We start from the raw sequence: 24291 nt of genomic DNA, 5'->3' as shown, positions 1-24291 counted from the left end.
ATAAACACACCAGAATAATATTCTGCATTTCAATACCTTAAATTGGATAAACAATACCCCACGGGTAGAATCTTTAAAAGACCATTCCTGCAGAAGATTAAATCTAGAAAACAGTTTTAATTAAATCTTTCCAAGGACTTCATAAAAACCCAGGCACAGCAGCAGTGCTGTGTGCAGTACCTCCACAGCAGGTCTGAGCTATACAGTCCAAAATGAAGGAGGAGTTCTAGTATTTCCTTTTATTTTTTTCCCTAGGTATGCAAGCAGAAACACATCATTATTTCAAAATCAATGCACAAATGAGAGATGTGATCAGAGAATTACATCTGTTCACAGTAGCACAGAGAGCAGTGCCATGGGCCAAGGGCAGCTCCTGAGCTGTTGAGGGGAGCAGTGCTGCACCAGGCATTTGATGCCTCTCAACTCAGAGGGAACTGCTGCCTGCTGGTGGCTGATTATTACCAGCACTTTTTCAGAACAATGTAAGTAAGCAATGTTTTAGGTGGCACTATAATATCTACCAGGGATAGTTTTTGCAGAGAAATAATGGAGCAAAAATGCCTGCGTGAAGAACTTCTGCTCCACCCAAAGACACTGCTGGGCAGGCATCACTGTCCTCCTACAGCAAGTGCTCCTCAGCACAGAAGCCCCTGGACGAGCCCCAGCCTACATGCAGAGAACCATATGGGAGGAGTCACGGGCACTTGAGGCCATGTTCCTGTTGGGCACAAGGCCGGGGCAGGAGGGTGGGACCCAGAGAGTGCCATGGGGTCAGGGACACACAGCATCTCAGCCACTAGGGTGCCACTGCACCAAGGTGCTCAGGACGAGCAGAACCACTTGCTTTGAGTTCAGCTGACAACATACCCACCCCCCACTCCATCCCCACCAAGAACATTAGCACAGAATTTCTGCACCCCTGTCATAGGCATGAAACACTGGCAATCACAAAACGCTGGGTAAGGGCTGATTGGCCATTTTGAGAGCACTGGAAATCAGCCTAAAGCTCTGTGCCATATGTATAGACGATGAGCAAAACCAAGAGCAGAGGATGTACTTGAGAAGAAAACAACAAAAAACAACAAAACATTACCTTGGAGGAAAAATCTGATAAGCAGTCTAAACCAAAACAGTGCCCAGCCCCATCAAACCACAAGTTTGTTGATGATTCCCTGCCTCCTGTTATAACAGCTATGTTTATTCACATATTGTGCTTTTTAAGCTGTACATTCAGCCAGTACAGCTCAGTGTAGCTCCCCTGCCACCACAGTACAGTAAGGCTGCAAACATGACTTCAGCAAGGTAAGATCAATTTACACATACTAAGAAAGCATTCAAAAATTAATGCAACTAATCTCCTGGTTTCACTTGACAGGAGGTAAATTATTGATCTTTGCAATATGAAAGTACCAAAAAGAACAAACTCAGAACGGCACACTTTCATGTGCACCCTTGCCTCCTCTTGTCAAACTTAAAACAGTCATATCCAAAGAGCTGCAGGGAGATTTGAGAAACACATGTTCACCCTGTACAATTTAATCATAGTGCGAGCAAAAGGCAGATGCTCCAAGAAGCCTGTGGTTGTGTAAACAAAAAAGAGCATAACCTGAACCCATAGCACAAACCCAGGCTCACAGAAATACATGCAGGAAGACAGGCAGTTTAGAGTTTTGGAGTCTTTCCTTAATCTTTAATATACAATTGAGGATGTACAGCTCTACAGCCAAAGCTGGTACAGGTACTGATACATCACCCATTCTTCTCACTCAAGGGACAATCCTGTTCTATTAACCAAACTTCCTTTCTCCCCATTTTCACCCCTCTCCTGGCAGCTCCCTACACTGCAACATAATGCAGAGCTCCTACAAAGGCACTGACAGGCTAAAACTCTATGGAGTGAAAGCCTCCTGCCCAGCAGCCACCTCCCTCACACCTACCTGCTTTCTTCCACATAACCACCATAAAAATATGGCATGGGAATTTCTTTCCCCAATAGGCAATATATAAGAGAGGAACACAAAATAACTCTACTAACAGTCCCCAATATTTTCCCTGATTCTTCACTGTCATCATTGTGGAAAAAGAAACAATTCCTTTCAGACAGGTCATTGCTCCTTGACCCTAAACACACAGCATTGCATCAGGCTACAGAAAGTCATGTGATGCAGGTTAACATCTGCTGATATTAGCTAAAATAATTAATTTGTTACTCTTCCATTCTGTATACCATGTGCATTGATTCATTACATGGATAAAACAGATTGAATGGTCTGAGCACAGGGAAGTTTTTCATTGAAGACACTGAAATTATATTTTTTCTTTTTTCATTTTTTCTATTTTTAAGCCTGAAAATTCTAAGTTACACCTAACCTTTTTGTCTAACACATCACTGTAGCTTTCCAATGTATTTCAGTAGGAGTTTCACAGCTTCCACCAGGTACATCCCACTCTTCACAAAGCCTATAACAGCAGGAGGAGTGTTCCTAAACTTTGTGTCAAGCTACAGCTGTATTTAATATGGCATATTCAACTGCATCTCCCAAAAATAATCCTGCTGTCTGCTGCAAAGCTTTTGGCCCTACCCTGTAAGGAGAAACATTATCTTGCATATTCTGGCTTTGAGCAGAATTTGAGCACAGGATGATGGAGAACCCCTGTGTATTGCTATGACATGATATTTTCTCTAAATTCATTCAAGAGTGAATTTTGCACTACTGAAACATGAGACATCACAGGGCACAGACACAATTTCATGGGCAAACCATATCATTGAGAACTTAATATTTATCTTAATAATTTTCTGTATTTCCTCTCATCATTGTCTCCATCTCAGATGATGGATAATTTCTCTGTCATTTCCATTGTTTTATCTCAGAGGTGCTATTGACTAGGAATAGGTCCTTTAGGTCTTTCCAGTTCTAGAGATCTGGTATAATTTTCATCAAGTTTTTTTGGGGTTTTTTTTGCTGCTTTCTGTAGTACTGCTTTCTCCTCCTGCCTTTTCACCTTCCTTTCAAAGACTGGAAATGAGTGGGATGAAAGTTAATGATCCTCTACTTACCCTAGTACTTCTGCTAGCTTTTAACTTCAATATTCGTGGTAGTTCACATCTAACCACTACACCATTACTGCCTATTTTGCCTTCAAAAATGCTCATGTTAACCTGAAAAGTTCTACTCTAAATTTCCTTATAATGTCATGTTAGTGAAATTCTCCCTTTGTTTTAGGAGAATTTATAGCAACACTCTACATTATTATTCTGTCAGCTCATCCCTTACCTAATGTTTTGCTGTAGCCCCACTAATACATTTTTTAAAATTTATTTATACTGTATTTATGTATTTCCAGGATAAACACTATAGGCCACCCATTTTTTTATTCTTCTCTTGTTTTGCAGCATACGTAATGGGGAAATTCTTCCCCTTTAAGTTTATATAAAGTTCTCTTTTTTCTTTAATTTTGATTGTGTTAGTTGATTGTATTCCCTTTTCTTGGTATAATCACAATCTTTCCCACCTCAGCCCTCTCCTTCACCCTCTACTTCTTGCTTCTGTATCAGTATTCATTCCTGTGAACTAGAGAGATGCAAGCAGATGAAAGATAGACTGTTTCCTTTTTTTCTTATTATTTTATCAGAAGCTTATAATTTTCTCCAAAAATTGAGGTGTCACAGAGTACTGTCAAAGGCTATTAGTTTATCACATTTTCCCCTCTATGCATTACAATTCACTTGTATGCTGTCTACTTTAAGCACTTATTAAGTATTATTTTCCATGCCCTCAACAACATCCTGAAATGACAGCAGCATCTTCAGCAGACAGGTTATCTCAGCAGCACTGGTTTGCACTCTCTGTGCAGCCTGTATCAGTGATGTCCTGTGTTGTACATCCCACCCCAGCCTGCATGTGCCTCACTGAGCCTCGCTGTACTGCACAAAATCATGGAGAAGGGCAATTCCTTTTAGGAACCCCTGCCTTGTTTTCCTACAGTCAGTGAGTGCAGCAGCTCAAGGATGCAGCATTTCAGCCATTGGGCACTCTGCCACAGAAGAAGCAGGAAGAGTCTCTGGCTCCAGATCATAACAATCACTGCATTCCCACCACCCTTGCTGTAAACGCAGCTTCAGTGCACTGCACTGGGCTGCAAGCACGGGGTGGGAAAATGCACCTCAACCATGTGCCCAGCAGGGATTTGTTGATTGCTATTTGCAGCAGAAAGCTATTATTTACTTTGGCAATCAACCACAAATTAGCATGGTCACATCATAGGCAAACTCTTGCTCACCCAGAGGTTTTACATCCTTTCTGAAAGGGAAATAGCTCCACATACGCTATTGTCCTGCTGCCTCCCAAGTACCCTTTAGACTACAGTTCATTTTAGCCAAGTGTCTTTCTGCTGGCAAAAAACAGGAAAGAAGGAAAGAATTAGCAATAAGATCATATGATTATGCCTAATGATTTATAGTTGGTATTAAATTTAGAGTAGCATTAAAATCACTGTAGCTGTCACTGTGGCTTCTGCAGTATACATATATATGCAGGTTACCACAAGGCTTTCTGAACAGTACCACTATCTAATAAAAGTTGATAGACATTGTAGTTAGCCTTAGTACAGTAATTTAACCTGTAAAAGTTCAGAACATGTGTTCCAGGAATTATATGAAAACCCAAGTAACCAAATGCATCTGGAAAATAATTTAGCACTGAAAGATTTCATAACTGTTTCTAGTATCTTTAAGAGATAGCAAAAGAAAAGATTGCCAGGGGGAACGCTGTCTGCATGCTTCCATTAGTTCCAGAAAACTAATATTCCAGCTCCGAGCTCCAGAGAACTCAAATTCATTTTGGTGTCAGTGCAAAGGGTTTGGCTTTAGAGGCTTTCGACATGAAAATGCAGGTTTTGCTCACTACACCACTAATGAGAAGTAGAAAATTAAATAATGCTTAGGCGCAATTAGGCAAAACAGTTTTCCTTAGTACCTTCTGCATGGTACAACAACACTCATTGTTTGCTAATCATATACTAAAAGTAAATCATTTGTGGTGGAATCGGGGCTACTGTCAACAGGGGAGGAGAAGAGACCTGCCGTGGCAGCTGCATGTGGGGAGATGCCACAAACTGGAAGGGGCTGGAAGCACCATCTGCAGAGTTTCTGATGGAAACCCTAATGGGATGTCTTTAAAATCTTCACACAGGAAGGCAAGTAGATAATACAGGTAGCTTTGCTTAAGCACATTTCAAGGGTGTGCACCAGCAATTGCACAGAGGTTTTACTACAGACAAAGACTACTTTGTGTTTAATGGTAAGAATATCCATATGAAAGCAGGTCCACCAGCAGTTGGAGCACAGCTTGATGAATTACAGAAGGTTTTATGACATCTTTTTAATTTGATTTTTTATTTCTAAAGAAGAATTTTCTGGTGTGACAAGTACAAGCCAACTATTAACTATTAAACAAAGCGGAGAATATTTTGGTTAACAGTCTTTTACTCTCTTTTTGAATGTCAGCACATGTCCCCCTGGCAGATTCCATAAATTCAAGAGCTACCAGATGGCTGTGTAACAGCAATGCCCAAAATACACTTTAGAAATTAAAGAATCACAACAGAAGACAATGAGTGGGTCGCTAAGAGACACGAACATCTACTCTCAGTCATCACTTCCATTAGGTGGACAGAGCAATGGAAAACAGCACCAGGAATGGCACATCTTCCACCTACAAGAGAGCAGAGCACAGCCTGCTCTAGTGCAGTGCAACATAGCAGCACACTGCAGATACAGCTTGAAATGTATGTATTTTAGAAGAGTTGATTTTAAAATCAAGGTAGTGGAAGTGAATAGAAAATGACAAGAATAATTTTCTTGCATTTGCCTCTGGGAATGATTTATCTCCACACATAATGCTCATCTGAGTTTTGAAACTTCTACACAGGATTTTCATTTTTTTTTTAACTAGGCATTTACATATCCCCTTTTCCAAATCTATACTCAGTTTATTTTATGATTATGGGGTTTGGGATATTTTTTTTTGCTATATTCAGTAACTTTCCCAGTTAAGAGCAGTGCTACAAGAAGCATCCTGTTACAGGTGTGCAATCCAGTCATCAGGGATATGTAGATAAATTATTCACAGTTTCAATTTCCCTCATGTAGTTAGTAGCTGCTGTACAAAATCTTGCCTGACAATGGTATTTTTATGAAAGCTTAACTCCCATCGACAAGACGTCATTGATTTAGGAAGCGTAGTCTAAGTGAATATTTATATTCTGAATTTCTGAGAAAAGAAAATGTTACCCAGGACAAATGTATATGCTTGCATGAAGCATTCTCTGCAAGAGGGCAGCAGAACAGGACTTCAGTCAGACACCGCAGCTTTTACATAAAAGAATTTCAGAGGTGTGAACAGCAGGGCACCGAGTGCTGAGAGAGGCAGGGATCTGGGGCTGCTGTCTGTGAATAGGACAGTGCTACAGGCTGAAGCCTTCACGGTGCAGAAGCACATGTTTACGAGAAGATCTCGGGCTTGTAAACAGCAGGGCTTTAAGCAAGCAGAGAAGAGTTCATGTTCCTGAGAAGGGAATGCAGTACAAAATGTCCTGCTTCTTCACAGTCACCCCGCTTGCAGCTGTCTAAAATTAGAGACACAGCCATTGTTCCAATGGATAATCAGGGCTAAGAGCTTTTTCAGGGCATCTCTTGACAGCCTGAGGGTTGGTACAATTCAGCATGTCAGTTTAGCTGCACTGAAAATCTGAAAAGGCCAAATTACAGGGTTTTTTTTTCTGTATTACATTACAAAGATACTAACAATATCAACAGGATTAATTTGATGATGAGATTAAAAACACGTTAATGCCTTTTAATGAGATCAGTTGTGTTCCAAAGAGAAAATAGAACTATATCAGAATGGAGTCAGGGGAGCTGGTTTAATGTGCGTGCAAAATTTGGTGCCCATGAAAGATTTCTTGGTAAATTTTTAAAATTCCCTTTAATCTCCACTTCCAATGGCTGGAAGTCCATTAAGGAAAAAACTACACTATTCCAGTTTTGAAATTAGAAGGCACCACAGTAAATAATGTTCCTTCATCAGTGTCTGAGAGGCAACTTACAGTGAGAGGCAGCTTACAGTAGTCCCACATTTCAGAGGAAACGATGCTGAGAGAGCAACACCAGAAATGAGAGCACTGAGGTAGAGACCCTGATAATGGCAGGTACCTGCTGAAGTTCTTGAAATGTGCCCAGAACTGTTACACAGCAAAGTTCCACCTTGCTTGAATCCACCAGAAATGGCTTTGCCTCTACTTTGCTATCCAAGACACTGTCTCCAGAAAGAAAAATGGATGATCACAGAAGACACCACAGCAAAGTGGCTTCAAACTAAAGAAACAAAACCATGCAGCCTAGGTTCAACAAATAACAAAGAGGGAAAATAGTAGTTGTTAAGCATGCCTCATAATCCACAAAGTAATCATTAAGTATCACAAATTATTCAGCAGCTTTCTAAATTTAATTACATAACATCTTCCTACAAAAATCCATGCCTCTGCAGTCCAAATTTGAATATGACATGAGCAAAGCATTCCAAAGTATCAACTAGCCAAAAAAATTACATTAAAAAGTAATTGCAAACCAGAGCCATTTTTGTGCTCTGTAGCAGTAATTTTTCTTTTCTCAGCACATGAGGTCTGCTGTCCATGCTATCATGAACACATTGGTTCAAAGTTTCACAAATGTTGATTCAAAGTTCAAGTAAGCACATCCTGTTCTGTATGATTTCAGATGATTACAACATTCAGAGTTTATTTCTCACAGAATTCACTGAATGCCCCCCTCCACATCAAGGAACCTCAGAGGACTCCATAATTGAGATAACAAGCTTTGTAGCACCCCTGCCCTCTGCAAATGTATAAGCATGATTTTTTTACTGCTATGACAAGGTTAATTTTTTCACACTGACTTCTAAACTTGCAATTTGACTGTGAATTGACTTTTGATAAGGACTTAACTGCATACCTCACTCACCAAGACATGTTCACATGTCCTACAGGTAGCAGAGCTTGGTGCACCAACACATTCCAGATTAACTGTCTCAATATACTGACTCAGCTGCACTGCAGCTACCTTACCCTTACTAGCAATCGTCTGACTGCAATTAACAAATGCCACGGGAGATACTGCAGCACCTTCTCCCCCTACTTCAAAAGCCCAAGGAAGCTGCCTAGACAAACAGAAATGCAGCTGGCAGCAAATGCAGTTCTCTTAACAGCACCACCAGAGCCTGTGCAGCTCCTCAGCCCTGCAGTGCAGCAGCTGCACCCTCCCTTCCACGCCGTGCTGCCACCAGCTCTCAGTCCCGAGCAGCCCGGGCAGCGCTCCAGGAGCCATCGTCCCAAAAGCACGGTCTGCCACATTCCTTCCTTTCTACACCATCACTAAATGCCTGTGCACATGTGGAGGAACAGAAAATGACCCCTTCAAGTCCCTGGGTGGGAAGAAGATGTTATTCTGTGGCCTCAGCTCTCCATTTTATAGCTGGCTTCAAATTACTGGTTTTTAGGTAATCTCCTTCATTTCTACCAAAAACATCCCATGCCACTTTTATAGCCTATGCTCCTTTCCCCAGTCCTATACCATCCCCTGTCCTGGCTACAACTGCACCAGTCTGGTATTTTGCATCATTTTAATGCCATATTTCTTTCTATCTTGGACGCTACCTTCTTACTGTTTAGGACTGCTCCAGACTGATGAAGGCAAACAGGATTATTCAAGATAATTAACATTTCTATAGGGCACTGACAATTGCACACAGATTTGAAACCCAGGATACAAAAGAGCAACATCAATTACAATGCTAGGAGGATTCTCATTCATTATCTTGTTTACTTGCAAACACAAAATTAGTGATGCCTGGATTAAGATTAGAAACAACATAAACTACTATCAGTCAAAAAAATCCTTTCAAGCATATTTTACAGAGAACACATGCAGTACCTCTTAAGATATGAAAAATGATGCTATCAAAGACACTCTAATGGAGGGAATCTTTTTCTCTAAGAGTAGAAATATATAGAAAGAGAATAAATAAAAAGGATTATGATAATTTATTTAGATTTCTTGCTAGTAATTTTAAAAGAAGAGGCATAACAAGTTGTAAACCAAGATATAATAGGTAAACTGCAAATTTCAACTTTATAATTCTGAATATTTAAAAAAAAGAAGTCAAAATGGGTCAAAAACATAGTTTCTGTTGTTTAATAAAACTGTTTCTGAATTATAAAATTACACTTAATTGTTAGAAGTCAATTGAAAAGATCATTTTGCTGTATGCACTTTTCCTGGTAAAAAACCTGAAGGTGATTATTTAAAAAAAAAACGACCTAGCAATAATTAGCAGCATTTAGTGAGTCAGAACCAAACAACAGGAGCCAAGTAAATTCTTTAAACAGAATTTAACCATCTCCAGAGTTATAACCACCCAACTCAAAGTTCCAGGGAAAACCCATTTACTCACTCCGAAACAGCTCCCATGACCCAGACAAATTCTTGGCTGCTGCAGACTCCTGTCCTGCCTCTCCTGGCTTCACCTACAACAAGGCTGAAAACAAATACATCAATTTTTATCTTTCATAAAGAATAATCAGAACCATCAAAGTCTTTCTTCACTTACAAAGTCGATCCAAGGTACCAGATACAGCTCTTTTGAGGCTTGAGACCAGAATGTCCTTGGGTTTCCAAGACTGAGGGGAAAAAAGAAGTCAAACCCAAATCAAAACAAACAAGCCATTATTTTTTCTCAGGTTTTTTTTTTTTCTCCTTTTTTTTTTTTTTTTTTTTTTTTTTTTTTTTTTTTTTTGTGTCCCTAAAGATGGAAACCTTCTTGTCTCCTGATCTAAGCCTATGCAAAACTAAAAACTTCAGGTCTCCACCCTTTGCTAGGGGTCATTGATTTGCCTTTATTCATGATGTAAGTAATAATTCCTACTTTACTACATTACACCAAACATCACAAAAGTGTGACAGACACAATGAAGTCAATAAATACAAGGAAATCTATAAAGGGTCTCTGCAGATAAAATAGACTTTGGTTTATCAGGCTAACAAGGACCTTCCCAGAGCCTCCAGAGAGCAGTTGTACAAGGGTGCCTCAAATTCTGGTCCCCCAAATGTTAGTGACAAGGCTGCAAAAGACTTTGAGAGGTATTGGTATGATCTTAAAGTACTTTCCTCATTTTAGGACAGCTATTGAAGTGCAACAAAAACCATTCACCAGACTCATTCTGAAGACAAAATGAAACAACCTAATATTTTGGTTCCAGACTTAAATTTAGACTCTTAACAATTTTTAAGTGAATACTAACAGAAACGAACGGAGTCCTTTCTCACCTCTTCTTGTTTACAGTCTCGTAAACTGGGATACCACACTACCAGTGTCACACAGGATGTCATTTTTTTCTCTTGGCAAGTAAACACATGTGAAAGAAAAGGCATTGCATTTTTAATGATAGTAACAGAACTTAGTAATGGAGTTTTTACTAGGTTCCAAAAGGAGAGCTTCAGGTTTCTGATGTACAGTACAATGTCTTTAAAGATCCATGTCTATTTTTCCACCCTGCTGAGCATAGTTTAAAATGCAGAAGCAGCATATTTCAATATTAGACTATTTTACAGTGCACATGAGTTCAAAACAGAAGAAATAACATTAAAAGCAGTGAAATCAATCAAATGAATTAGCGGAAAACAAAATTAGAGCATAAAACAACAGTAGGCCCAGGAATAGACAGGCTGTCTCCTCTTTTTCTCTTGGGAGAGATTTCTTTTAGTATGGCTTCAGTCACTCACCCTGACATTTCCTTGGACTCCCCAGAGCCCCTTGCAAGGCTGGGTCAGGACTGAGCACTGAAGTTAGAAGATGCTTCTTAGCATTTACTTAGCAGTTAACAGTCACCTTCTTTACTTAGCAGTTAACAGCAGGGAAAATAGCCACATTTTTCAAGCACAGGGTATCTGCATTTTGTGCAAATTTTCTTAAACTTTCATCTAATATGTAACTAATTTTCAAGTACTTATGTAATTTTTTAAAATCTCAAATCCTCATTCCATCAGGACTAGCTCTCATCCTTGATTTTTCCAGACTTCAGTGTTTCTCCTCTCCAGCATGCTGCCAGTACCAGACTGCTGCTTGGCTCCTGCTCCTAACTCAGTTCCCTTGATTTGAAATAATTTCTTCCTTTCTCCTCAGATATTATCTGCAATGATTGATGGTCAGTAGCTGCTCTGCTCCTACAGCAACTGGCAGCAGGCAGGGGGAGATAGGGCTGCTGCAGAGCCCCCAGCCTGAGGTTTCACCTGAAACCCAACACCAGGAGCAGCGCAAGCCAGACCTTGAAGACAAGCAGCAAGGGACGTCTGCTGGTAGATCTCTATTTAAAAGCAAAAGCAAATTCACAGTGTGAGATTGAAGAGCTCCTTCCAGGGCATAAGGAAAGTTTGGGGGCTCCCCGCCCCTCACCAGGGCTGCACACCCTTGGGTTGGGGGAGGGGGAGGGCGGCAAAGTGTGCTCAGAAATACATACCATATTTGCAAAATATGATAGAAAAATACCAAGCATGGCACAAAAGGAAAGAAAAATGAGAAAAGGAGTTATGCTTAAAGGCAGCCCTAAAGGGAGTAAACTTCTGGTTTTTGTAGGAAGAATGAAAGGTTATTGCTCCTACATGACAAGAATAGCATTTTTTACATTCCCTTTTCCAATAACAGCAGCTAAATTCTCATAGGATTCAATGTTTACGCTCACAAAAATCAATTTTTCCCTTTTATTAAAAAATTATGTACAGTAAATTGCCACTACAACACAATCTACATTGTTTAACATACCCTCCTTTGATTTACTGTTCCATTCATAATCTGCTGATGATTAAGCTTCTCAAAAACAATCCACTAGCCTTTCTAAGTGATATCAAGTTGTTTGTTTTTAATCTGCTGAAAATCATCCTGTAGACAGATGCATTACTGAAGAATTACATTTTAATTTATTTTCACGCAGTGCCTGTGATGGGCATTTGGATTAACAGAGTACAATAATGCTTCTTTATGCCTGTATCTATTCAAATCAGAAATTACCTGCATACACTGTCTCTGATGGTGGTCAAAAACTGTACAAAGAACTGAGAATAGTGCTTCTTAATATCACACAGCCCTGCTGCTCATCAATGAGTCTTTTTCTGTTCTAATGCTTTTGTCATGTATATGAAAGTCATTATGTAGTTTAGAAAACAGGAGATGAAGTGAAAGAGGAAGATCAGGGACCTGGGATGCATTAATATTCTACCAGCGTCAAAGATATTTCCCTCGAGGGGCTCCTACAGGCCACACTGTTATTACAGTGCCTATCCATTATCTTGTGCTGTACTTGGTATTAAGACAATAATGGAGAGAATAGGATTATGTGCAGATGATAGGAAATGCGAAGGCAATTCAGCAAGATAGGAAATGAATGGAGACATGATTCTTTCCTCAAAGCCGGGAATGGTTTAGCATAGGGTAAGGGAGAAGATAAATGAAGCAAAATGAAATCTTTACAGGTTAGCTGGGGTAAAATGAGTGTTTACATAGAATCCAATGAGTTTAACCTTTTTGATACAGAATATCACAGCATCTTTCTTTAATGCAGCAGTGTATATGCCTTCAGAGGTCTGGTTTGATCTGAAAACTCACTCAACACACATAGGGAAATGACTAGCATTAATTTGATAGAGCAGTCTTCTGTAATGGAGAACCATTTAATTTGCTCCAATAAAAGAAAAATTCTGAACCCTCCTCCAGATTTCTGTATTTAAACTACAAGCTTGAAAAAATCTACCCCCTAAGCAGATAGAAAATATTTTTTTAAAGCAATAAAGAAGGATCTAGCATAACCAAGTGAAATGCTGATCTCACACTGAAATGTTCACATTCTGCTTTACAATTGCACACCATTCCATTTCACAAGAAAGAGTCTGTGGCTATTTAGCAAGTCACAAAGGCTAATAATTTTAGGAGGCCAGGAATGCATTATGATAGTGATAAACAAAGACAGGACCAGATTGTGTCATTTGCAGACATTTCTGTGGCTTATGTCTGTCATATTTTTTTTAATTAGGATAAATCACACACACACAATTCGCAATAACAGCACAATGCCAAAAGAGATCATTTTTGCTCCCTAAAGTACAACTATAATTTTATTCCTTTTAGCAGCACTTGAAGGCTTTCCTTCTGCTGGGTTAAAACCCAACAGAGTAGATCAGCAGTGGGAGCATCTCAAGGCTGGCAGCGCTCAGGGCTGAGGCGGCCGTGCCACCGCGGCGGGGCCATTGTCACAGGGCTGAAATTGTCACAGGGCTCAGCAAGGACGAGCCGAGCCAGCCCAGGCCATTGTCACAGGGCTAAAATTGTCACAGGGTTCAGCAAGGACGAGCCGAGGCAGCCCAGGCCATTGTCACAGGGCTGAAATTGTCACAGGGCTCACCAAGGACGAGCCGAGGCAGCCCAGGCCATTGTCACAGGGCTGAAACGCCGCCTGGCACGAGCCGAGCCAGCGCAGGGTCCCCACTAGCACTGCCAAGTGACAAAGGTGGCCGTGCGCTCAGCAGGGCTCCCCACGCACACGAGCCCCGCCGGGACTGCTCTGCCACAGCAGCCCGGCCCCTCAGGCCCCGCCGCCAGCGCGGCTCCATGCTGCTCCCTGCTGCTGCGTCCCGCTCAGCGCCTCGCCCCTCCCTTCGCCTCGGCCCTGCCGCCTGCCGCCGCCGAACGCCGGCGTTCCCTGGCTGCCGCTATGCTGCGTGCAGTGCAGTTGCCATCCCAGCTCCTTACCTGGTGGCCCCGCAGGCTCTGTGGCTGTCCCTACCAGTGACTGCCGTCTGCCAGCCACCAGCTCTCACACCGCTCTGACCCCGCAGCGAGGCTTCCCTCCTGGGGTCTCTGTCGCGATTTTTCCTCACTGGAGAGCCTTCCTGTGTTTCAGGCCAGACCCCAAGCAGATGAAAAATGGCTTTGTGGCCCAGAAGCACATGCCTGTGCTTCTGCACTACAGTGGCCACTACCTGAGCAATAGCAGAACAGTTGTGTTTGAAAAAACCCTGATTTCTGAGCTTTTTGACACATCCTACACTACTTCCTAACATTTGTGCGAGGAGGCAAAGCCATCAACAAAGCCATGAGGGAACCAGGACCTCGTTCCAGCCCCCGGCTGGGCAGGGGCAGGGTGGCAGGGCTCAGCGTGTGGAGCAACTGCCTCAGAGCAGAAATGGAAACTGCAGCAGCCCAGCAAAGCCCGAGCACACCTGATGCAAGGCTCTGCACCCAGCCCAGCCAGGTGGGGCAGGGGCCTGGCTGTGCCTCCCCGCCAGCTGCACCCAGACCCAGCACTGCTCAACCCCATGGCCCCAGCAGCGCAGGAGCTGCGGCAGGGAGCTGCTGCGCAAACCCTGGGAGGAGAAAAAAAGTCTGGAAAATGCTAACTTTTAGTTGAAGCAAAGAAGTCATCTTGTACCAATGAGTTTTATATTACATTTTTGTCTATTTCCCCAGTATCAAAAGGTGTGAAGTTCAGCCTCCTCCATACCTGTGTTTCACCCTGCTGCTCAGTGGGACCAGCATGAACTGCAAGACAAGCGTTCGCACTGCAGCTAGGAATGACGACAAGGTTTCCCCAGTGCCTTAAATCATTTTTCCTCATCAGCTTTCAGAGACAAGAAGCATTTCTGTGAAAAGTGAGAATCAGAAAATTTGGGGAATTAGGAACATACTGGGTAATTTTACACAACAGCCACAAATATGGGGAGATATGAGACAGCATGGGCAGAGCTAGGTGTCAGGATTGCCCCTTGCACAGGCAGGTGGGGACTGTGCTGCATGACTTGGGGCTCTCTGCTCACCACCTCATATCAGACACCACTACACACTCCAACCATACTGCTAAAATCCACAAAGAAAACTGTCTAATGAAGAGTAATAGTCAAAACAATGTTGTGTGGCTGGCCAGTTACTTAAAGAGTGTTTATAACCATGTTTTAATGCTTCTTAACATAATGAACACTCATTTATATAAATGTTTAATTATGTTTTGAATTAAGTATCAATCTAGACTATCCCACAACATATTACAGCAATGAGCAATCACAGTTCGTTATCTTGTCACCTTTTAATCTTACGTAATGTTGCTAGCTTTTATAGTAGCAGAAAGAGTTAACAAGAACAGCCAATTTAATTAATCTGCTCTACTTACTTTGTACACTGCCATTTCTTTCTCAGTTGAGTACAGACGAACTACACATTTGCACTAGAATTTACAAGTGAGTGAAGCAAATACCTTCATGAGTCATAAACTTTACCAATCTATTACATCAATGTCTCTTGTCAGAAGTTAAAGGCAACCAATTGATAAAGTCACTTTCAAAAAATATGGATAGATTGAGCACATTCCAAACTACCAGTTTCAGTATGATAAAGTCTGCTTTGAATGACCCAGAAGTTTGTCCTAGCATGGGCTCAGACCCATTCTTAGTTTGTTGCATCATATTTTATTGTCTGGTTTAAGAAATGGCCTAGAGATTTTTCACCTGGCAAGGCTGACTAGCTAGAGTAGCCTAGATAACACTAAGGGGAAACCCACTCCTCCAGATATTTGCACCCAAAGGCTAAGAACTGTGCAAAGGATACCACGGTCAACTTCCTACAAGCAAATCATGCCCATGAACAGAGATGCAGCAGCTGGTCTGTGCCTCACACTACAGCCAAATGCAAAAACAGGCCTATAAAGGCAAAGCCACAATTCTCATAACTGGTGATCCTGGGGACAGCCATGGACATGGCCATGCTCTATTCCTCTCTGCTCCCATCTCCCTGCAGGGGACACATCAGGGTAAGGGCCAGGCACCAGCACTGCACAGATTATCCCATCCACCCTGTATACCTTTTGGCCTCTCTGGGACACCGCTGGCACTGTCACAATGGGACTCCTGCCCCAGCTGGAGTTGGGGTCCCCCATATCTGAACAGGACTTTTATGTCCCTCACAGCCTCCCACTAAAATACGGCCAAAGCATTCAAGCACTTCCCTGATGGGACTTCTGAATCTTCTGGATCACTCAGACCAGCAGCAGGCTGGAAAATCTTGGGAATACTTCTGTTTTGTTCTTAAAACCAATGCATGCTCAAATACAGTGGAATAGGGTCAAGGAAGTAGTTTAATGTTTAAAACTATAATTCAATAGCTACAATTTTTTGCTATAAGGAAACTCCAGGCTTGAATAGGTTGTTTTCCTGCTTGCTGCCCCCAAGGAATACAAATGCAGGCTAGACAGTCAAGGTTTATGGAGAGAAGTAATATCTTTTATGAGACCAACTATTAGAGTTGGGGAGGGGGGGGTAAATACACAAGCAAAGCAGCCATTCTATAGGTCTGAAACAGAGGTTTCAATCTGCAGCAAAAGCATGTTGGAAAGCTGTGGTCTGGGTTGAAGTTATTATATGATCAATTAGACATTATGAGAGGAAGGGACAATTAGCACCTCTGGAGCAGCAAATGGCCACAGCACAGGGTGCCATGCCCGAGTCACTCACTCCCATGGGATAGCATTGAGAACAACAGAGATAGCTGGACACGAGTGAAAAGTGAAAAGCTAACAGGAAGGGAATGAAAAATGCCAAATTACGTGGTCCCTGCCTTTTGGTATTTCCTAGAATGGGGGCTTTTTGTTTGCAGGTTTCCTCTTCAGTTTGTTTTGTAAATATGCTTTGAAAATCAGAATGTCATAAAAGATGGCTTTTCCGAAAAACAATGTTCAGCCTGTGATAATGATGTTTCTATACCTCCTTGAATGTCTGAAGGATTTCATTTTGGTGTATGGGGCTCGCTGAATCTTACACCATTTCCACAGATGCACCTGGTGCATTGAATAAAGTCTACCACAGTAGACCAGTACTGTGCACCTATGTGTGTCCATGCCATGGAAAAATAAACTGGACTACAGAAAGACTAAACAGTACCACTACACAGACTGGAACTGTGTGCTTATCACAAAAATATCAAAATAATTAATAGAAAGCCTTTTTTTTTGTCTTCTTCTTGACTTAGTTTTCATGAATTGACTCAATTAAAAATAATTTACCTATAACCTGCAGATTAGCTTTTCTCATTTACCTAATACATTTGAAATAACTGTGGATACCATAATAAAGTCCAAAATAACTTTTAGTCTGTAATCCTGTTAATTGAATATGAATGTCTCATTTTACATTACAAAGCAGAAATACATTTTTACACTCCTTGCCATTTCTAAACAGAAGGAGACCAGAACACCTTTGTGAAAGTGAAATAATCATTAAAATATTAACTATTAGATAACTGCATCCAACCTGGCTACCAGCTTTCTGCATCTCACCTTCTGGAGGAAGAACAAAGATGGAAACTCACAGAGCAGGCAATAAAATTATTATATTGGATTACAGAAACTTTACCAAGTCTAACCTAAGGTAAGGATTCAACCTTGTTTTGTTTGATCCAGGGGACATTAAATGCCACCTTTCTGCTGACCTTAGTGACTTCCAGCTCAGAACTGCCATCTCATTAAGGCAATTCCAGCATTTCCATGCATGCAGCTGCTCTGGGCAGAGCTGTCCGTAACAAATGACCTCTCCCTGTACCAGCTCCTTTACCTATCAGATACATTCAAAGATAATTACAGGCTCCATTTATTAAAACAGCTAACAAGGACAACAAAGACGGCATAACATTGATACAGAGTACGATTTACCAGAAATACTGACACTGCCACGTGGTTTAATTTCTGCTCAAGCTGTGAGGAGCTGCTGGCTGCAATGCTCAGCGAGAGCCATCCCCTTCCACAGCAAGCACCCAGGATACTGGTGGCTCTCAGACCTCCCCAGAGACAGTCATGGCACTAATACTTGTGTTCTCCACTCTTAATCACTTAAAACTCAATCACCTTTGCCCACCAAGATTTGGAAGGGAATGGTATTGGAGATTTAAAATCAGGCTGTATTTTGGTTCACATAACTTACCCTCCTCAAAAGACAACATTTTCCTTGGCAGGTGATAAGCACCACCTCCCACGTTTTACTGTGGATGCTGCTAATTAAACCACAGTGAAATTCAGATAATTAGCAACCTTTTTAAAAACAGCATGTTACTCATTTCAAACCTTTATCCAGACAAAATTATATTTAAGACACTTTAAAAATCTTCTATTTCCATGCTTTCAAAATTATTATTCTATTCTAATAGGAAGAAAAAGAAAAAATAAACAATAAACAGGACAAATCATAAAGGAACTCAAAAGCAGGGGAAGTATTCACCATCAGTGGTAGTATTTGGATTGTTTGACAAAGTGAAGTATGCTCAATTTCCCTAGCAAAGTCCCTCAGATGATAATGGTATGCCATTTTTATTATATTCTAAAAACAAAACTAGATTTGTAAAACTAATTCAATGCCTGTATACCTCTAATGGGTGCTCTGTTTAACTTTTGCAATGTATTACATTACCCATATATGGCACTGAATTATTACAAAGATTTATTTATTATTATACTTAAGCACACATTGCTGCTGTTTCTGTAAAAGGAGATTTGTTTATATTTAGGACTGGTAGAAGGATGGCATAATTACCATAATGGAGGCACACCTATCTCACAGGAAATACTGCTCATCCATCAAATCCTTCCATTACTTTGCTGGCTGAAACTTCTGCCCACAGGCACACGTAAGGAGACTGACCCACCTGCCCTCCCATTCCCCAGTATTTATATTATTGTTCAAAACAGTAGCCATAAAGAATATACAAAAAAATTTATTCCTTTTTCCCTCCTTGCTTGCAGTCATAGCTGTCTATCTACTGCATGTCCTCCCCATCCTTCCCTGGCGTGTTCAGCTGGGCAATTGGAAAGGATGCAAGCAGGGCAGGGTTGCCAAAGCTGCTGTCCTGAGGGACCCCAGCTGACCCTTTGTCACTGCACTGCAATTCATCTGGGACCTGGGGTGTGTGGTTGCAAGTTTTGCCCTCTGCTGCCTACAGCCCTCAAGCACCCCTAATTACTGTTAGTCAGCTGCTCTCCCCCTTTTACACACCCCTAATCACACTTCTTCCTCATCAGCCTGGGAGCTCTGCAGGGGTTAACTCTGAAAAATTTTACAGTAAAGGCAGCTTTTATTGTAGTGGCAATTACAGAAAGAGAAAAAGCAATTTAGTCTTTTATGTGGTTCACAGTTTCACTAATGCCACAGACTTTTAACTGACTTGAGTTGTTATGCATTAACTCAAAAAAGCATGGTACACAAACACTGCTAAAATAAAAAATAACATAAGACACAGCAAACTTGAACTCCTGAAACATAGGCTTAATTCCTCAAATACCAATAATGCTTTTATATAACAGCTTTGTTAGTGCCCTCAGCTTCAAGCCAAAGTCACTGTAAAGTAAACTACTCAAACAAGGCTGCAGAAGAAAAAGAGTTTTAAAAATCTGCAAAGAATTCCTTACTCCTCTTGTGTGTAGCTCCTAGTGCTTCCTGCATCTTCTGTCATGTGATGACAACAGGAACCTGGATAAAAGGCAGTATGGCCAGTTGAGTCAGTTGAGCTGGAACAAAGACTCTCATTGCCATAGGATATCCCTGGTGTGTTCTGTTCACTTGAAGAGTGAAATCTGCTCAGAAGACTTTGATAATCTTTAGTTCTGATGACACCATACAGCATTGCATGTCTCCAACTCTGTCTTGTCCAGCTGAGCCTTGCCAACTGTCTGGCATGAAAATGTCCTTCTCTCAAAGAAAACTGCTTCAAGGACTGGAAAAAGGTCTAGTCAGCATTCTCTCCTCCCTTCCTTCCCATCAGGTATAGGACTGAATCTCTCCACACAAAATGAGAGGTGTTCCAGCACTCTGCTGATTTTACAACCATGTGAGGCAAGGTTCATCCAAAGTATTGTATCCTTTTATCTTTGGCCTGCAAAACAGCAGAGAGGACAGACTGAGATAAGAGTAATCACCTGAATTATTTTGTTGAGCCTCAGCTTCAAATTCCAGAATTCATAATTGTGTCTGAGGAGTCACTGGCATTGCAGTACCCAGCATGCAAGCAGATGCTAACCACTTACAGAGACTTTTCAATTATTTCTGGGTAGCACAGTCACAAATAAAGAACTACCTTTGTTATCCTTTGGGATGAGAATGTATATGAACCCCTTAAAGTGGTTCTTACTTATCACTTAACATGGATACACTAAAAGCCATATCAGATTAAAGACATGACTACATGACTATGCTTAAAATAAGCAAACACTAGATATCTATGTCTGTAGTCTTTCTACAAAGGAACATCCAGGGAAGTTAAGATAAACCAACTAAACCCATGATGATAATGCATGTAAGTCAAAATGCATTAAATCCCTCTGTGGATATTCTCACTGAGAGGCAAAGTAGTCTGACTTTACTGTAAAGAGGATTAAGCTACCATGAACTACAGCCATTTTCCTTTTGAATTAGATCATCCACAGAGGAGCTTAAAGCACTGTAGGCTTGGTGCACTTGCTTCACATATATCCTTAATTTATCTGAATTTTCCTACAGATGGAACAAGCCTTAGTACCAAAAGACTCCTTTAGCAAATTTCTACTGATGTTAAACCAAATTACAAGTTAACTTTGTTTACAAATGTCCTATATAAAACAGACAAAGTTGTTTTACAAACAGCAAAACCAGATGCACCCTTTATAGAGCAGAAGAAAATGCCAGCAGCAGGTGTGGAACCTGGGACACCTGACAGGATCACCAACTGCAGTGCTCATCCTAAGATGTTGCTAATTTTGAAAAGCAAACAAAGAAGCAAAACTTGAATTCAGTATCACAGTCCATCTGGAAATGTCTTATTAAACATGAAAAGACAGACAAACAAAAAATTCTCATGGGACAAATTTTGGATGGAAGGCATTTTTGTCCTTCTGTCTGAGCTGGGCTGGCACAGTACTGGAGTACCCATGTCACTCACCTGAGGTGCCCTGATTTCAGCTGGGAGAGACTTAATTTTCTTCCAAGCACGTCCAGTGCAGTGTTTGGGATTTAGTATGAGAATACTGCTGGTGACACACTGATGTTTTAGTTGTTGCTAAGTAGTGCTTACTGTAAATGAAAGCTTTTGCAGTTTCCCATGCTCTGCCAGCAAACAGGTGCACAAGAGGCTGGTACAGCTGACCCAAGCTGGCCAGAGGGACATTCACAGCACAGAGGGACATGCTCAGTAAATAAACTGGGGGGAGTTGGCCAAGAGCTGCTGATCACTGCCTGGGGATGAGCTGGGCATCGATCACACAGTAGTGAACAGCTCTACTGTGAATCACTTGAACTTCTTTAAACCCCTCTCTTTTTCCTATTATTACTTTTTTTTTTTTAACTTTATTTCGATTATTAAGCTCTTCTTATCTCAATCCATGAGGTTTACCTATTTCCTGATTCCCCTCCCTGTCCCACTAGGTACTAAATGGTACCTACCTACTGTCTGCAGTTAAACTATGACAAGATACATTTTTAGAGGTTAAATCAGATGCACACTGAAATTTATCCATCCCACACTCACAGATGAAATGCTAACTAATGAGCAAGGAAGAGCAAACTGTCTGATACTGACTCTGATATTAGTTTATCTGGATGATAAATTTTACACTTGACTAAAATGAAATTGATACAATTTACATTTCTGAGTATTGGCAGGTAATTGAGATGTGGCAAATAAAAATCCAAAGAAAATAAAGCAAAAATACATTCAGCGAAGATTCATCTTGATTGCTAAAAGATAGTTTGGCTCCAAATACGCCAGTGAACAGAGAGCTCTAACTAAAATGCAAAGTTAAAGGCAACTAATTCCCCAAATACTGTCAATATTCAGTTTTCTCCACAGCACATACAGGCAACATAGATTGCCTGCAAAAATCTATCTATTGCTAATCTATCTATTGCTATTACCTACAGATCTGAGATATTAACACTGACAGAGGGAAAGTTTAAAAGAAATCTAGCACAGAGAGATGTTGAGCTTCATTTTTTTTATGCCTTTGTTAATTCTTGATCTTCCCCAGAAAGAATGAAAAGGAATCTGCCTACCCAAAGAGGCAGTAGCTGCCAGAGGCACTGCTGGTCTCACACCTGCAATCCACATGCCAGCTACAGCAACACCTCTGCACACCTGGTGCAGAAGCAGCAGTTCTGCTGCCACTGGTCCTACAGAAGAACTCTAGAAATTACTTTTTAGTAAAATTTTAAATAGTAAAGTTTTAAATTTGTTCAATCATTCCATATAAGAAGAAAGAGATCACTTTTCTTACAGATCTCTGTTTCATCAATGCACAAGCCACCCCAGAAAGAGCACTCCTACAACTCCCATAAATATAAGACCTTTCCTACTAGCTTGTAACACAGATTTTTACTTGCTTTTTATACCAAAAGTGTGAGAATTACACCATGCACTACATTGCATTAAATCATTATTATTCACAATCGAAAGATTTATTTAATCTCTAGCTGAAAAATTCTTTGTGCAAGGAGTTTGGAGAGCACACTGTCATCCTTATAATCCCAGCTATGTTATTCTGTGCTTCCACCAGAGGAGCCTCAAACCTCTTTCCATGCCCAGGGAGCGCCCCTGTGCCCCACCCTGCAGCCCGCTCCCTGAGGGCAGTGCAAGGGCTCTGCCCAGGAGAGGATGTTTCCCTTTCCAGGCTGTCCCTGCTGCTGGGAGCACTGCAAGCCACAAGGGTCCCCATCCCCTTGGTCTACCACTGTCACTGCTCGCCAGGATGTGCTATCAGCAGGGACAAGCTAAAACGCCCATCCTCAAGCAGCAAACTGTACACACGCCAGGCACTTCTGTCTGGCACAGCTTGAATTTTCTGCCTCCCTCGCAAAAAAACATTACCCAGGGGCATGTGTGGCTGCAAGGGACCAGTCAGTCAATGCATATTTCTTCTGCAAAACTTTCCTCAGCATCTGCACTGCTCTATGATTATCTGAGTGCTATTCAATCTACCTCTAACTTGAGTTACATAAGTATATTTGCATCTATATTGTAAGCATTATACTAAATGAGATGGGACTGCCTATGTAATCATGCCATGACTTTCCCTTAGGGAAATCTGGTAAAATTATGTTCCATTACATTTGTAAAATACTACCCATTAAAAGCAGGAATAAAACTTTTATGTTCATGTGAAACAAAGCACAAAAGATTCTCCACCCTTTAACTTGTATCAATTTTGATATGAAAGAAGCATTTTCCAGGCAAGAAGGGAATCTGAATTTGACTTCGCTATTACATGCTTTTGGCTTTGATTGTTTGATAGTTAAACCTCTTTCCAAAATTTTGTGGTTTTATTCTGTATTTTAACATTATGAAACAAAATAGAAGAAAATCAGTTCATCTGCCTTGAAGATAACAGACAATTTTGGAACAAATTTTCTTGGAGACTTCTTATTTGTTATTGTCTATGCCACAGAAGAGAACAACAATTTCTACTGTACTATTCAAGATCTTTTGCTGCTGGTCAATTCATTGTTTTAATTTGTTGATGCTCTGGCAAACTTTCAAGTATGTCATGGGATAATTTTAAAAATGAAGCATTCATTTAGAAGTCACACAGTGGAGATATATATACAGAGCTTCAATTTAAACCATTATTGCATAACATCCTTTTCCTTTTATAATAATCTATTAAATGCTTTCAAGTATGGAGAAGGAATAACAACCTGTAGATCTGAATGGAGCCCAGATGACCTATAAAATACATCCTGCCTCACTGCCTGACTAGTTCCAGCTCTCATCTCTAATGGTTGCTATTGTTATTCTACCATTCAGACAACCACACACATCAATTATACATTCTTCTGGGTCACAAATCCATTTTCTCAGGCAACATTTTTGTCTTAATGCATGACGCTTCCTTTTCAACCTGTGACCAAAGTTGAAGGTCTCAATATTAAAAAGATATTTTTTTCTTAAACTGTGTTGATAATAGGAAAAACAGCTTCGTGGAAATCAGAAGGTGCAGCTTTTTGAACTATTTAGAAGAGTGTGTTTAGGCCATATATTGTCTCTTTATTACAGCAAATGTATTAGGCAGTACTTTGTGCTTTAGGTGAACATTTTTTCTTTTGTTCTATTGGTGCCTGGCAGCACAGATATAATTAAATGTCCCCTGCCTTCTCTATTTTATGACACTTACAATTCAGTCATCTTAATT

General features: G+C 40.9%; 1 long non-coding RNA gene across 1 annotated transcript in view; it reads right to left on the bottom strand.

Moving 5' to 3' along the window:
• Positions 1 to 19728: 19728 nt before the first annotated feature.
• Positions 19729 to 24291, bottom strand: part of LOC116183123 (uncharacterized) — a 30120-nt gene continuing 25557 nt past the window's right edge. The window contains exon 3 of the long non-coding RNA XR_002464983.2: positions 19729 to 20009. This is a non-coding gene — a long non-coding RNA (uncharacterized LOC116183123). The remainder of the gene's footprint in view (positions 20010 to 24291) is intronic.

The sequence above is a fragment of the Lonchura striata genome, chromosome 9, assembly GCF_046129695.1.
Source record: "Lonchura striata isolate bLonStr1 chromosome 9, bLonStr1.mat, whole genome shotgun sequence".
Lineage (NCBI taxonomy): Eukaryota > Metazoa > Chordata > Aves > Passeriformes > Estrildidae > Lonchura > Lonchura striata.
Note: the sequence above shows the minus strand (reverse complement) of the source record. Positions and strands in the feature narration are given on the sequence as shown.